Source organism: Bradysia coprophila, unplaced genomic scaffold, assembly GCF_014529535.1.
Source record: "Bradysia coprophila strain Holo2 unplaced genomic scaffold, BU_Bcop_v1 contig_232, whole genome shotgun sequence".
NCBI lineage: Eukaryota > Metazoa > Arthropoda > Insecta > Diptera > Sciaridae > Bradysia > Bradysia coprophila.
In genome coordinates this window covers 10,475,818-10,491,006 of record NW_023503493.1, presented here as the reverse complement: position 1 = coordinate 10,491,006, position 15,189 = coordinate 10,475,818, and the positions used below count along the sequence as shown (strand labels likewise).

The 15,189-nt window shown below is 35.7% G+C and overlaps 1 protein-coding gene across 1 annotated transcript in view; it reads right to left on the bottom strand.

The window, feature by feature from the left end:
• LOC119076519 (potassium channel subfamily K member 18) overlaps positions 1 to 15,189 on the bottom strand; it is a 96,457-nt gene that overhangs the window by 64,035 nt on the left and 17,233 nt on the right. The window lies entirely within an intron of this gene.

Below are 15,189 nucleotides of genomic sequence, written 5' to 3'. Positions count from 1 at the left end.
TTTTTTGACATATCCCCCAAGGCAAGTTAAAAGAACTTGTCTGAATATATCTCCTTCTCTTTCATCATAACAGTCTATTGGGGGGATATGTCAAAAATTTATAATGTGAATGTGCAATGACGAGTACACCAAGCAAGTTATTATCAGCTGGTCTTTGGAACACTAGCGCTGATGATTACACTCTAAAAAATGTTCATGAAGAGCGATTTATGACCATTTTATTATAACTGAGCTGTGGATCACACGTTACTTGGTTGACCCACAGATTAGTAGAATTTAACTGGTTTCCGCTTTCCGTGAACATTGTATGACAGGTGGATTGTTTGCAAGAGAATCATCCCAGTTTCTATGAATTTTTGAGGGAATTCTCTCCCATCATGTCATTCATATGCGTGTTTCATCGCAGAAATCATCATCGTGTACGTAGTAGTTCGACAAAAGTATTGATCAAGATTTGTGATGTCAAAATCGTATCAAACAATAAATTTAGGGTATTTTGAGGAAATAACCTTGTTACCACATAAGTGAATGCATACGCCATGATACGAAAACACACCGTATCACTCACCGTAAGTTAATCGAAACTATCGTTTTCTCGCATATTGAGTCGCGGTACTTCCAAACACTCCAAGAAGCAAGCAAAACCGACCTTTTCCTCGCAATTGAAATATAGACCGAGAGAATTCGCTCAGTGTCCGCTGTAATATTTTATTTTACCCGCTGTACGGGACTGTTTAAATTTTCATTTCCAATGACAGAAAACGAGACAAAATCATATTTGTGAGCGGTACATCGGCAGACATTGTATTGCTTCGATTATTTTCTCTCTTTTTTCTCCCAAAGCTTCAAAAAAATTTCTTCAATGAAATGATGTGGGTCTTCCAATTTTCACGATATCATTCCATTCAATCGGGGATTTGTATCGCCTATCGCTTTGCGTAAACTTTACGTCGTAAACTATCGATCGAATGCTGTACTGTGCAAAACTATACATATACCGGAGTCGAGGTGTATTCAATCAAACTTTATTACGTAACTTTTTCTCCAAATGCTTCAAAGTAATTTCGTTGGAACATTATACTATACAATGCCATGTCTTATAATGTAAAAATAGAATTACGGCAATATTTACGCATGGCGTAATTCAATTCAATTTGGAAGATACTTAAGTTGAAAAACGAAAATATAAATACATCTCGTACGGGGAAAAAAGCGCGTGGTATGTTTCAGTATACTCCATAATATGCCATATATTTGAACCACATGTGACACATAGGAATATATACAGCACACAATATAGTATATGGTACGCATTTTCAAATATTTACCGAAGAGATGATCCTTCTTCCGTAAATCCTTGTTTAGAGTTTTTGAAGCATTTTCTTTTCTTTTCTTTAACATCCTCATACGACGTAAGGAGTTATGCAGCCATACGAATTCTTGTTCATTACTTATACTTTATACATCTTGAATTTAATTTATTTTGCATTTTTCTGAATCGGTTTTACGTGGATCCTCTTCTTAACTCCGGTGAATCAGAAAAAATATTATCTGCGAAAGAGCTCGTAAATGTACACTCTTTGTTATGTATACGACGTTTTGAACGGTTTTAAAAGTGTTGAGTCAGGAATATGAAGCCTAGCGATGAACCAAGCAATACCAAAGAAATTCCACAAAGGTCTGAATATCTGATGCTAACATAAGAAAGAAATTCTCCTTTTACTAAGAACTATTTTCCTTTGTTATCGTTACTCCATTAGCTTGCGACGTCTCTATACCGAATTCATGTATTCAACCAATACCATCTCTAGCAAACAAATTTCGTTTTTGTGCTGTCAAAATACCTTTGCTTGTAGACTCATATACTGTTGACTAATTTTAAATTTTACGTTGCAACGTTGCATTTTCACCACCTTAAAAAATGTAGTTAGGTGGCTAGAGATTCAACAAATGGTTCATACAGAATTCCTTGTCTTGTTCCTTGTACACTTCACAATTTATTTCTAAATGGTAGGGTAACTGATGTTTTCACTTCCAACTGAATCAATGCCTGAGAAAATGGGGAACCTTCTATTCTGTGTTAAGTCAAATCAACGTATTACATTTTTATGTTAGCTTCGGAGAGCTTTTAAGCTTTTTTTTACCTTTTTTGGAAACCAATGAAATATTTTTGTTTTTCAGACGAAAAATCAAAGTTGATCAAAACTCTCGAAGAATCTGAACACCTTACACAATATGATAACTTGGTTGCATTTACGGCCCTCCACTTTTAACCGATTAATTCTGTTTCTCTTTCATCAGTCATTCTACAATTCACGCCGTAAGTGTGCCTAAAATTTGAATTTTAGGTGAACGATTCGATGAAAAAGTGAACTGAAAAATACATTTCAACGCTTCATTGTATGAAAATGACGCTACGTTAGAAAGACCTGCGCAACTTTCCATTTTGAATTTGAACCGCACTTGAAATTGGAATTGCCTTATGTATAGTTTCCACTTAAAAAGAGCACTCCGTTTAGCCTCCGGCAACTGTCTACATGACAGTTGTAAAATAGAACAAAAGAACTGTCACGCAGTGGAAATTGAATTTATTTCAATTTTTACTCCGTTTACGTGACAGTTCCTTTGTTCTATTTTACAACTGTCATGTAGACGGAGGCTAAACGGAGTGCTCTTTTTAAGTAGAAACTATACTTTATTTGCAGTATTTTGATTAGTAGTCGCTTCAAATGGTTGCTGAAACAATAACCCCACACAATTCTCCTTTTGAACACGTAGTCGTTCTAGAACTGTCGAAATTGTTACACAATATCCGAATATAAGTGCTGTACAATACCCGTCCGGTTGCACAATAACTGAACGCACCCTCATAATCGGCACATCAGATTAGAGCTTCAAAGAAATGTTTCGATAGATGGTTGTAAAGACGAAGAATATTATGCTGCTTCACGCAGTAACTGTCAAATTGTTAATGTGGGTCAAAAAAATGTAACTTTTTCTCTTCTGTTAAAGAGGGTTTTCTTACCGGAAGTTGACATGAAAGGTTTTAACAAGGTAATTGAGTTTTTTTTATGTTCATGTCTATGTTGCTGCAAAAAACTGTCAACGATGAAAATTTCTCGAAAGTTCACACTGAAAGTATATTAAACTTATTTTTTCCTAATGGAAACAGACGTCTTTTCGTCTTTTTAACTTCAATTAACAATTTGCATTGGATAGGTCAGACGTCTACGGCTCGGTAGATAACCTTCAAATTACACTTTAAGGATGACCATTTGTGGACTCTGTCAGTTATATATGTGACAAATACAGAACCAACCAAGCTTCCTATACACCACTCCACTGTAAAGAACACACAAAGTAACGAGTGCTTTAATAAGGTAAAATGAAGAAAGCCAGAAGAGTGTATTCATGCAAGAACACTAAAAGATTGTAAGAGATGAATCTGAAGGGTATACTTGTGTAAGCCATTGATTTCCTTTTACTCCAACAGCTAAACAAACAACCGACGATGAAATTTTGAACAAAAATATTCAAAGGAAAAACTTGTGGAAATTGATACATTTCAAGCATTTTCAGCCCACAGAGGAAAAAAAAGCCTGCCAGATCAAAGTTATGAATGTGGAAAGCAAGGGATTTTTTTTCTTCCCTTTTTTCTATTTTGTTGCCTCTCATGCATGCTATACATTTCTTTCTACCTGCCAAATACATTACATTATGTGTATCTCCATACTATACACATACATCACTTTTAACAGCCATGTGTACGGGATATATAAAAAAGTAACCATAGAAAATGACTAAAGTGAGAAATCACGTTAAGTCTTTCGAAATTGATGGAAACCTATCAGTCAAATGACTATTTTAGGGCTTTTAGACAGCTTAGAAAGCGGCTAGATTTAAAGGATTTATAAAGGTCCACACATTATAAGGGTGAACCATAAAAAAGAGAAAGAGAAACTAATGCAATAAAATTTCGGTCTTTTTCTGCTTTTCTCTGATTTATTTCGTTGATAATCAACATTAAACGACAAATTTATATTCCAGATGATGGAATGGTAACATGGCATAATCTACGCATCGAATGAAATTTATGCAATTTGATTGAAAAACGAATTGAATTTGAAATTATTGGGATGATGATGATGAACGAACACCTGCATTTTTGCAATTTTAACTCGTCAAATTGTTTCCAAATTCATATCATATTTATGACAACGACGGTGTTCGTACGTGTTATTTCAGTTAAAAGGTACTTTACTGCTCAGCTCATTAAAAAAAAAATTAACTGCGCTAGTGTATTTTATGACACAAGGACTGTAATTAGATAGCTCGTATAGGTATCTGATCACTTAAGTACTTTCACATGCTACGTGGAATAATTTTCAATTATTTTACCCACTTTTTGACCCCTCAAAGTTCGGTGTTTCTGTCTGATGGCTTTAGGCACTTTTCCGTGTAGCCCTATGATAAGTAAATAACTATTAGTCATCACGGTGCAGAGATATCAAATGCACTGGAATGTGAAGTTTTCCGTTAGCTAAAGGTATTTTCGAAACGTTGACATTTAGTTTGTTAAAGAGTGAATTACAGTGTCCTTACAGACAAAACGGAATAACGAAAGTAGCCACAAAAGAATGAAAAACTGGAAAATTAACAATCTTCATCGTATGAGTTTGTTTTCGTACCTCGTAGTCGAACACATGCATTCACTTTGTGCCGAAATGTTTTATCGCACAAGTGCAATATGAGTAAGAGGCAACGGTATCTGTTAACATCTATATGGAGAGGAATTACGGCTCTCATTCTCTATCGGGTCTCTTTTCCATTTTATCGTAGGTAACACTTCAAATGTCAAACATTTTAATGTCTTTGGTAGAGAAAACCATTTGAATGTCCAACATTTTAATTGTTTTCTCTACCAAGGATATTAAATGTTTGAATTTGAACAGTAAACCACGATAGAATTCACATCGTAAGTGCGGTCGAAATTTAAAATGGAAAGTGCGGAGGTCTTTCTAACGTAGCGTCATTTTCATACAAGGAAGCGTTGAAATGTATTTTTCATACCTAGGACCTTCGTCCAATATGAAAAATACGAATAAAATACGAATAAATATGAATAATTCGATTCCAGACCTCGCCTTCGTCTCTGTCTGGAAACCTCTCACATGCTAAAAAAGACTTTTAGTCCTAGGTACGAAATGTACTATTTCGGTTCATTTTTTCATCGAATCGTTCACTTAAAATTCAAATTTTAGGCACACTTACGGCGTGAATTGAAAAATAGACCAGATAAAGAATCACAGTCGTCATTCTTCTCCTGCTTTGTGCACGTATTTTACACTTAATGTAGTTCTTTAAGCCAATACACATTTAATGTGGATAATGTTGAAGAAACTCCCAAAGCACGGCAGAGTAAAATACACCAGGCAGTAGCGGTTCATTTTTGAAACGTCAAATAAGGGACCTAATACACTGGATGAAAATGAACTCAAATGAACACTGACATAAATTGAAAAATTTTATTCGCAAAAAATATATGGCTACTAGATTATTCAGGTCCCTTGTCAAACGTCCACTCCTGCCTGGTTAACTTTACTCTGCCGTGCCCAAAGGAATAGAATCAGATAAATATTTCTAAGCTAGTTTTGACGGCTATATAAGGTCCTGAATTCTTCGAAATACTTTAATGTTTCTATGTTCTAAAAGAACGGCTTAAGACACCCGCACGAATACGGCTGACTGTCAGTAGAAAATTTTGCTACCAGTGCCAATCTAAATACACTCGCGATGTTACCTTCACTCGTGCGTCTCATGTTGAATCATACTATTAGGGTAGGTCTGTTTAAATATCGTGATCAATTGAAATGTCCATGGGTTAGGTCATAGGTTCTTGAAAGCAGCGCGCTCCCTCTCTCTTTCGCTTTAATTTTTTTTCCTAATTCCACTTGAAAAAGAAAGAATTTCAAAGTGAAACAAATTATCGTTCTGTATCGCTTCTATCCGTGTTATTCAACAAAGTACCCAGAGCATTAAGTTAATTTTCTTCGAACAAAAACATTAATGAAAACTCAAAACAATAAAACTGGTTTTATTCTAATTTCTAGACTGAAAGGCTTAAACTCGCACCAAGCGTTATTCCTTTTAAAGAACTGTCTTGCTATTCCAAGAATGATGCATCTTTTAAGATCTACGCCATGTTGGCTTTTCAAAGAAAATTTGGATATGTTTGACAGCATGATTAAATTTTCAGCCGAAATTATAACAAATGTCAGTTTTGATGAGCGAACATGGATGCAATGTTCACTACCGATCAAGAAAGGTGGTCTTGGACTAATATCAACGGCGGATATAGCTTCATCAGCATTTATATCTTCGATGAATGCGACGGAACATTTGCGAATTCAAATAACGCCATCGAACGATGAACTCTTTGATTCTGCAATTGAGTTTTGGAAAACTGAATCAGCTGCTGAAATACCATCTGAAAAATCGAGCATTCAGAAATCTTGGTCTATTCCAATTATGGAAAGGAAATTTGCCAACCTGCTACTTTCTTTTGAAAATGATGCCTGTCAGAAAGCCCGTTTACTAGCATCATCTCAAGAAGAATCTGGACTGTGGTTGAGCGCTTTACCTTCAACATCTCTTGGTCTATGCCTCGATAACGACACATTAAGAATTTCAGTTGCTTTACGAATTGGAGCAAAAATTTGTCACCCCCATAAATGTATCTGCGGCAAAGAAGTTGATTCTTATGGCTATCATGGGTTGAGCTGTATAAAAGCATCAGGCCGACATCCGAGACATAAAACTTTAAATGAAACACTTAGAAGAGGTATAGTTTCTGCAGGAGTTCCAGCAATTTTGGAACCACCTGGAGTCGCGCGTGAAGATGGAAAACATCCCGATGGACTCACCTTGATACCATGGTCTGCTGGAAAATGTTTGCTATGGGACGCAACTTGCCGAGACACAGTTGCAAAATCGTATTTGATGAACAGTTCAAGACATGTTGGTTGGGTGGCAAAAACGGCAGAGGATAAAAAGATCACACTATATAATTCTCTAATTGGCCAATATCTCTTTGTTCCTTTAGGTTTTGAAACGCTTGGTCCATGGGGTCCTCATGCAAAGCAATTTGTTTCCGAATTAGGCAAGAAAATCTCAAATGTCACTAACGAGAAGAGAGCTACGCTTTTCCTTCGGCAGAGACTATCCATAGACATTCAACGTGGAAATTCAGCTTCTGTGCTCGGTACATTGCCGTCAACCCAATCATTGGACGAGGTTTATTATCTTCTTTCGAATGAGAATAAAAAACGATAGTTAATGTTTTCCCCTGATTCTCCTGAATCAGGCCAGTTTCCATGGTTCTGGATAAATAGAGTAGGGTAATTTTTGTTAAGAATAGAAGCCACTCCATGGGTGGAATTTGTGTCATGTACAGGTACAAATTTAGGATTAATTTTAACGAATAATAAATAACTTGAATTATAAAAAAAATAAAACTGGTTGTTCAGAATGTTATATTACACACAACATGCAAACAGTTGTGGCAATATAATATAGAATTATAACAAACAATGCGCTGGGGTTGCGAGAGGAGACGCTTTTCCTTTGGTGAAATTTTGTACAAAATAATATTATATCGTTGGCTGGTGAAAAGGACCACGGAAATGAATTCTCCCAAAAGCAATTGTTTGGATTGCATTATTTATGTTTATTTTGTATATCCGACATTATTTACGTTGGAAAATGATGATGATTCATACGACAACGGGAGGTTTTTTTTTGGTATCATATAAAATAAATATCTACATTCAAAGTGCTGTGTGGCTGTTAGGGAGTGTCGAGGAAGCATTTTGACATTCCTTATTACAAGGTTTTTCATGAACTATGTCCTCATTTGTACACACTGTAGTGCTATTGTACAACATGACTGTGGCACAAAACACAACGAATATTCAAATTGTTCGTTCACAGAAACAACGGGTGGTAAACATATTATTGTCTTGAAATAATAGGTACAACCGAAATTACTTAAAGGTGTGAAGCCGAAGGATTTTCTTCGGAACAGATGTTTTTGGTGTCTCGGCAAATTTCTGTTGTAAAAAGATATGGCACAACAGTTTTTCTGCTTAAATACATGCAATCTTGTTAAGAGCAATAAGGGCAGCTAGATAATTGAGAGGTTAAATCTGCATCAGCTGCTTTCTCTTAGCCAGTAAACCAGATATTAACTAGGCTAGCTACTATGTCATAAGTTTTGAAAAAGAACAACTGGGTGACCAATGTTCATTTTTCATCGCACAATCAACCTAATTACAATGGTGTTTGATGTTGTCAGAGAGTACGATTGCTTTCGAGTTTAGATTTGAAAAGTTTTCATAGTAATGGTACACAAATTACGATTTTTGGAATTAGTCATACTGATAGGAGAGAGTGGGACACGTTTGCTACTAAAATCAAACAAAAAAAATTGAAAACGATCTGCACGAACGCTCACAACATTTCCTAGCGACTTCTCAACAGTGACAAGTGCCATTATATTTTTTTTCGTGCGGGTCGTGTTGTGTTTGTTTTGCCTTTTTTTCTCCTCTCAATAGACCATCAGAAAATAATGTTCTCTTGACGACTGGTCGAATGACGTTTGTAGTGAGAAAAGTGTAGCACTTTCTCTCCCGTGGGGAGAAAATAGAAATTTTTTTATTCGAACTGTCACTTTGTTTATGTTTTCGAAAATGGTGTGGCGAAACTATGTTTTTATTTCGTAGAAAAAAATGGCAAAACACAACATACACGCATGAAAAACGTTGTGTTCACCTCGCTTCCCTCTGGCCGCAAACATCGCTCTTGTTGGGATTTGCTATTTTATCCGCTCGATAAACAATTGTATTTTGTGCCACCGAGAATTGAAATACGACTCTTTTCAGCACTCATTTTAGCGTTGTAAAGTGACTTATTTCAGCATTCGTTGTGATGTGATATAACAACACTCAAAGCAGTGTTGATATGGAATTTGTATGAGTTGTTACAGCATTCGTCTGAGAAAATGCAAAGCAATGTGATCGATCAAATTTGAATTTGAATTTATAATGAAAATTATGATTTTTTGTGCTCTTGTCTATTTCAATTCTCGGTTGGCACAAAGCATGATGTGTCACACGTATTGTAATTACAATACGTGTGACACAACATACTATTACATAACTAGGGATAAAACGAAGGAAAGTAGAGTTTTCGTGTGAATTTTGTTGATCCGAGGCGAAGCCGAGGTCAATAAACCCACGAAAACGAGACTTTTCACTTTTATTCCGAGTTATGTAATGGATTTTACATGCTGAGGGCGTTGAAAGAAGTGCTTAAAACATGAAAAGTACGGTTTTCGACGCATGTAGCATGTAAATAAATATTACAGAACGCAAGCGAGAAAACCGTTTTCACTCCGCCAAAACTTCGGAGTCTTTTGTTGTGAAAAATTGTTTGTTGATAATTGCCTTTTCTCGGGTGACTTGTGGCCAGAGCGTAGCAACAACACCCAAATAACTCTAGAGCTCGCCGGAAATATTTTCCCGGTAAATTCTGAACGAAATGAATCTGCTACTACAGTGCAGACAGGTACATTTTTCAGAAACCTTAGTTCGAATCCAAACTGTAGCTATCTCTGCCCCTATATATAAATAGTAACCTATAACAGTATAGGGCAGAGAATATTTTTAAGAAATTAGTTTCTTTGAAATTTCTTGAAAATTCTTTGTGAGGAATTCGAGAAAATCTAGAAAATTCAAGAAATAATTTCTCAAAGATAGGCCCTGCTATAAGGTACACAAAAACATTAGAATTGTAAGCTCTACTTAACCAAAGTCAACATCAAAAATTTAATAGAGACAGGTTCTATTTTCACAAAATCAAACTACGATTATTTATCAAGGAATTCTGTTAAAGTGTGAGTTTACCGAACAAACCCACAAAGTTTTATTAAAAAGTAAAGTTAAAAAAAATCGTACAAGCAGCTCTTTTTGCAAAAGACAAACATTTTCGTACGTTCTATATGCAGTGGTGTGTAAATATATGATGTAAGCATAAGAGCGATTTTCTATAACCATGAACATTGAATGATACAAAGATTTTTTTTTTTCGTTTGCCCGCAGTCTTTTTTTCTGTTCATTTTTATAAATGTTATGCTTTGCGCGTATTTTTTTGTGGCCGTGTTGAACATAGCGAAAAAATTGCAATATTCATATTTCAAGAGAGGATTTATTTTGCAATGTCTTTGAATTTATTTTCAATTCAGTTTTGCGAGAACAAGCCAACGGGTTGAATAAATTGGTTTGAGCAATTTTTATATTGCTTTTGTTTGCCGAGCTTTTTTCATTGTTTTTACAGCGAATTTTTATTTTATTTCTTTTTTTCGCCGGTTTTTATTGTTGGTCTACCATTCATATTCAAACAAATATAGAAAAAAATATTTATTTACCCAGGGCACACGAAATTCGGTTAGAAACGATTTAAAAAAAAAATGTAATGGTCCATGTTGTAGCTGACCACCCATAATGCCTCATTAGCAATCATTCAAAGCTTTTTTGTTTAGTCATTTTACGTAATCAAACACAAAATTGAAAATTGTATATTGGGCGGAAAAATTCTCTTTGTGGCCTTTCATACCTGTCCGTTTCAGTGTGGCATCATTCACGTTCAATGTACGAAAATTTGATTATTTTCCATAAGTTTAAGAGCCGAATTTGCGGGAAAATGTTCTGGATACGATTCGAAGCCGATGTAGATTATTACACGCAACAGTCACTTTTCATTTTTTTTACATGCCAGCGAGCGCGCGTTTGTATCACATTGTTTGTGCGATTTGCAGAGCTTTCGAAAGCTTTGCAAAAGTGGAATATTTTATGTAATACAAAAGAAGCTTAAAGCTTTCGAAAGCTCATTTCTAGCCGTGACACAAATGTGATACGGTGTTACGGCTTAACACGACAGTAAAGTAAAATGTAAACCTGCTGAAAAATTTGCTTACTCACTCTGCGGATACAAACTTCCGCCTCGTAAGTAAGCAGATTTTCCAACAGGTACCTAAATACTAATACTTAGTCACACAACTTTCCACAAAATAAGGAATACTTTACAATCCTTGGGCAGTAAAATCTCGGGATCAACAATATTTTTACAGGAGACAAGCGTCTGAAACCGTAATTTTCATGTTTCAAGCAGATTCGTACAGTCTTCGACATTTCAAATGTCTCACTGTCATTTTTTTCAAAGAATGTCATTGTGAATTCGCAATTTAAACCAAAACCATAATGAATTGGAGACCACCAATGACACGACCAATGGGCAGACCACCAGAAGGATGGACGAACTCGATCAAGCGAATGGTGGGGATAAACTGGCAACAAATGGCAATGGATCGTTCAGAATGGAAGACAAAACGGGAGGCCTACATCCAGCAGTGGATATCAACGGGCTGATCCCGAGTTTGGTGAAGGATTCTGCATTGTACTGCATTCAAAATAATCAAAATAATATCAATTTGAATCGATGACCCCTTATGTTCATTAATCTCGGTGCAGTTTCTGCATGAATACTGCTACAACCGACTCGTTTGACATCGATAACATTTTATGATTTTTTTTCCCAGTAAAATTCTCAAACAAAAATTTTTCTTTCAATTTTCCAGTGTATTGTGTTCAAAGTAATTTTTTTGACAAATGTGATGTCATTGCATTCACTGCTGTGACTGTAGAAGCTTAATTCTTTTTTTTGATACCAACATTGAAAAATGATACTTTCGCCCCGCATATGAGGGGCGAAAGTAAAAAAATGCATCCCACGGGGAGAAAGTACTTAACGAAGAGCGAACGCAGCTGAACGAACAGCGAAAGTGACTGACGTCACAGAAAATGAGAGAAATGAGTCGAGTTGTCAACAAAATCCGCTCATATTATGCAGAATACTTTGATCAAAATTGTAAAACACTGTGCGCCAGTGTTCTTATTGAAATTAGCATACAAAGTTGATACTTTTTGTTACTGAATGATTTGTTAGTTATATCTTAATTTTTGTGTGTGTTATTGTTGTGATGGCTAAATTATTACATTTTTCATATACCAGGGGGCTGCCGCCCCCTGGACCCCCGCATTTTCTGCCTAAATGCCTTTTTATTTCAACATTTTGTTGCGATGTTTGCGATACGTATCAATTTTCAATGTTAGTATCAAAAAAAATAGTATGAACGACTCGGGACAAAAGTAAAAAAATTCAACCTGTGCGATTAGAGCCCTTGCCTTCGGCGCGGGCTCCAACTCTCGCACACGGTTGAATTTTTTTACTTTCGCCCCTTGTCATTCAATGTACTATTTTGCTTATATTTTTTTTATATCAAAGACTATCATAAAAGATCAAAGACACAAAATGAAAATGTTTAACGATTTTCTTTTCTTCTCATCATCCTTTCAAGACAACGAAAAACGAAGAAATGTTCGTTTGTTGATTTTTATCCAAACAGACAACATCATCTATAATCCATATATATCGTTGGAAAAAGCAAAAAGAAACGTTCCATCGATGCCTTTATTCTAAAGTTTATATCAATGAAACGAGGGCAAAAAATCAAGATGACAAACGATTCTCATGAACGATACACCTTCTATTCATTTCAATCCGTAAATAATAATACAAAATACGACTGGATGCTCACTCAATCGGAAACGAATAAAAAAAAAGAAAAGAAGAAGGAAAAAAACCTAAAAGAAAAGTACTCTGTTTGGATCATCAGCTCTTTAACTTTAGTGTATAAGTCTTGTCATTGCTAACATTACAAAAATTGTATGTAATTTTGTTTTTGTGTGTGCATCAAAACGTGTAATCCATAACATCGAAAGAAGAAAATGTTCTGGAAAATTGTTGTATCCACTTTCAAGGGTTTTTCTTTTCCTTTCTTTCATGTAGCTAAAGCGATAGATTGTAATGTGTACTGTGGAGTTTATAAATCAATCACACGACGGGAACTAGTTGAACAACGTATTTACGGATTACTCAATGTGAATAGCTGAGATAAATAATTTTTATGAATCATTATTGTACGGATCCATATTTCAGGGTGTATAGCGCATTTTCTTTATGCAACCGATAAGTGAAAGCACAAAAGACTAATAATAAACTCTTGATATGTGTACACAGAGGAAAGTGCGCGCTTTGATTGATGGAAAAGCGTTATAAGCAGGTTTACAACACGAATTACTGCAAGCAGGACGGTTTTATAGACTAAGCCACATTCCTTGACGATTTGAAGGATAATCCCTGCATTGCATATTGTTACATCCTCCCCTAGTCTGTCATTTTTCCACGCACAGAACCTATCAAACCTATCATTCATCCCCACGATTTTCAGAATTCCTCACTTTCTCGAAACGTCTACTACATGGCACGTTGGCGATGCACAATTCTTGTGGAAGTCCTTTCTTTAGCGAATGGTTTCCGTCACTATTCGCGTTTTCGAATTGCCGTTAGTGGCAAAGAGATGGCCAGGCCAAATCATTAATTATTGGATTGGAATGGTGCTTGAACCGAAATTGAACGATGGTGCACACGTCGAATTTTTGTTGTACAAATCAAATACTCTATTTAGAACCACGTATCCACCGGCCATCAAAGGTTTTAGTCGGTAATAAACTACTACTTTTCAAGGCGATGTTCAGACCAAGATTTTCATATACTTCTACAGTTTGGTTTCAGTGTGCAAATAGCCATAAGAAACCTCCTAGAATCGAGTGTTAAAGGTTGTTCTAGATAGACGTAAGTGCACCCCCACTACCGATGTCCACAATGATTCGAAAGCTGAACTTGTTTCGGGTTTGTTGTGTCAAACGTAGACAAATTCCACCAAGACTGGTATTTCGTACAATAAAATGTGTAAAAAAACTTCCTCTAGACGTATAATTATTCACCTCTAATCGCCTAATTTTTCCCTACATATTTTATAAAATTAAAGCTGCCAGCGGACTTACGCCGTTTAGCTCTCCATTCACGAACGAACAATGGAACCTCCTCCCATTTCTCATTGTTAAAAAGTAAACGGAAACCTAAACGGAGTAAGTGCGATTGCAGCTTAAGAAAGTGTCGTAGCTATGAAAATACACAGTTCTGTTTGTGAAGTAGTGGTGAATTTTAAAAGTTCTTAATTTTCGAAATGAATTAAAAGAACCTTTACAGTAAATCTGAACGAAATATCCATAAACATTCAAAAAACCAATTTGGAGTAAACCAAAAGGGAGCATGGACAACTTCAATTTTTAGCTGTGTATCCACAAACGTCCAACGATATCCCACAGCATTTCACAGGGATGGCACAATAAAGTACGACTTTATATAAATTTTAAATTTAGGTGCATACAACTGGAGCAGAAATTTAACGATAGATCTCTATAAAGACAAAAAAAAACATTTTTCTGTGCTGAAGGACTATAAGCATTACAGAAAGCAATAATATTCATAGGGAGATGTGTGTGTATGTATATCCTTCTCTGTACATAAATAAAACGTTGGGGGTTTTCACTGTGCGGTTGCATTGTTTTGTTGATTCAAGTGAAAATTGCAGTTTTGTTGTCACGTATCCGTATCAATATTGTTGTATAGGTCATGGGTGAACAATAAATTTTATGACTATTCGCTCAGTGGTTGTGAATGTGTTTTACGTTGGTTACATATATAATGTCTCTTAGTAGTGATAGGGGAAACAACACGTTCCACTCGCTTTTTATGTGGAGAAGTCGTATGCATTTAAAGGTGCAAAAAGTTGCAGAACATAAAATGCATCTTGTTGCAAGGCGCTTTAGACTGAGTGAAATGTAAAATAAATGTAATTTTGTTCGAAGAAGAGCAGCACCTACGAGAGAAAAACGTGAGAAGGCGATCAACGTAAATTTGGTTGAACAGTGTACCCTGGAATGCACATTATATAACCCTTTCAATATGAGGTAAAATGAAACTTCGATGAATCAATTATCAATAGTTATTTACATGCTACATGCATCGAAAACCGTAATTTTCATGTTTCAAGCACTATTTTCGACGCTCTCAGCATGTAAAATCCATTACATAACTCGGAATTAAAATGAAAAGTCTCCTTTTCGTGTGTTTATTGACCTCGGCTTCGTCTCGGATCAACAAAATTCA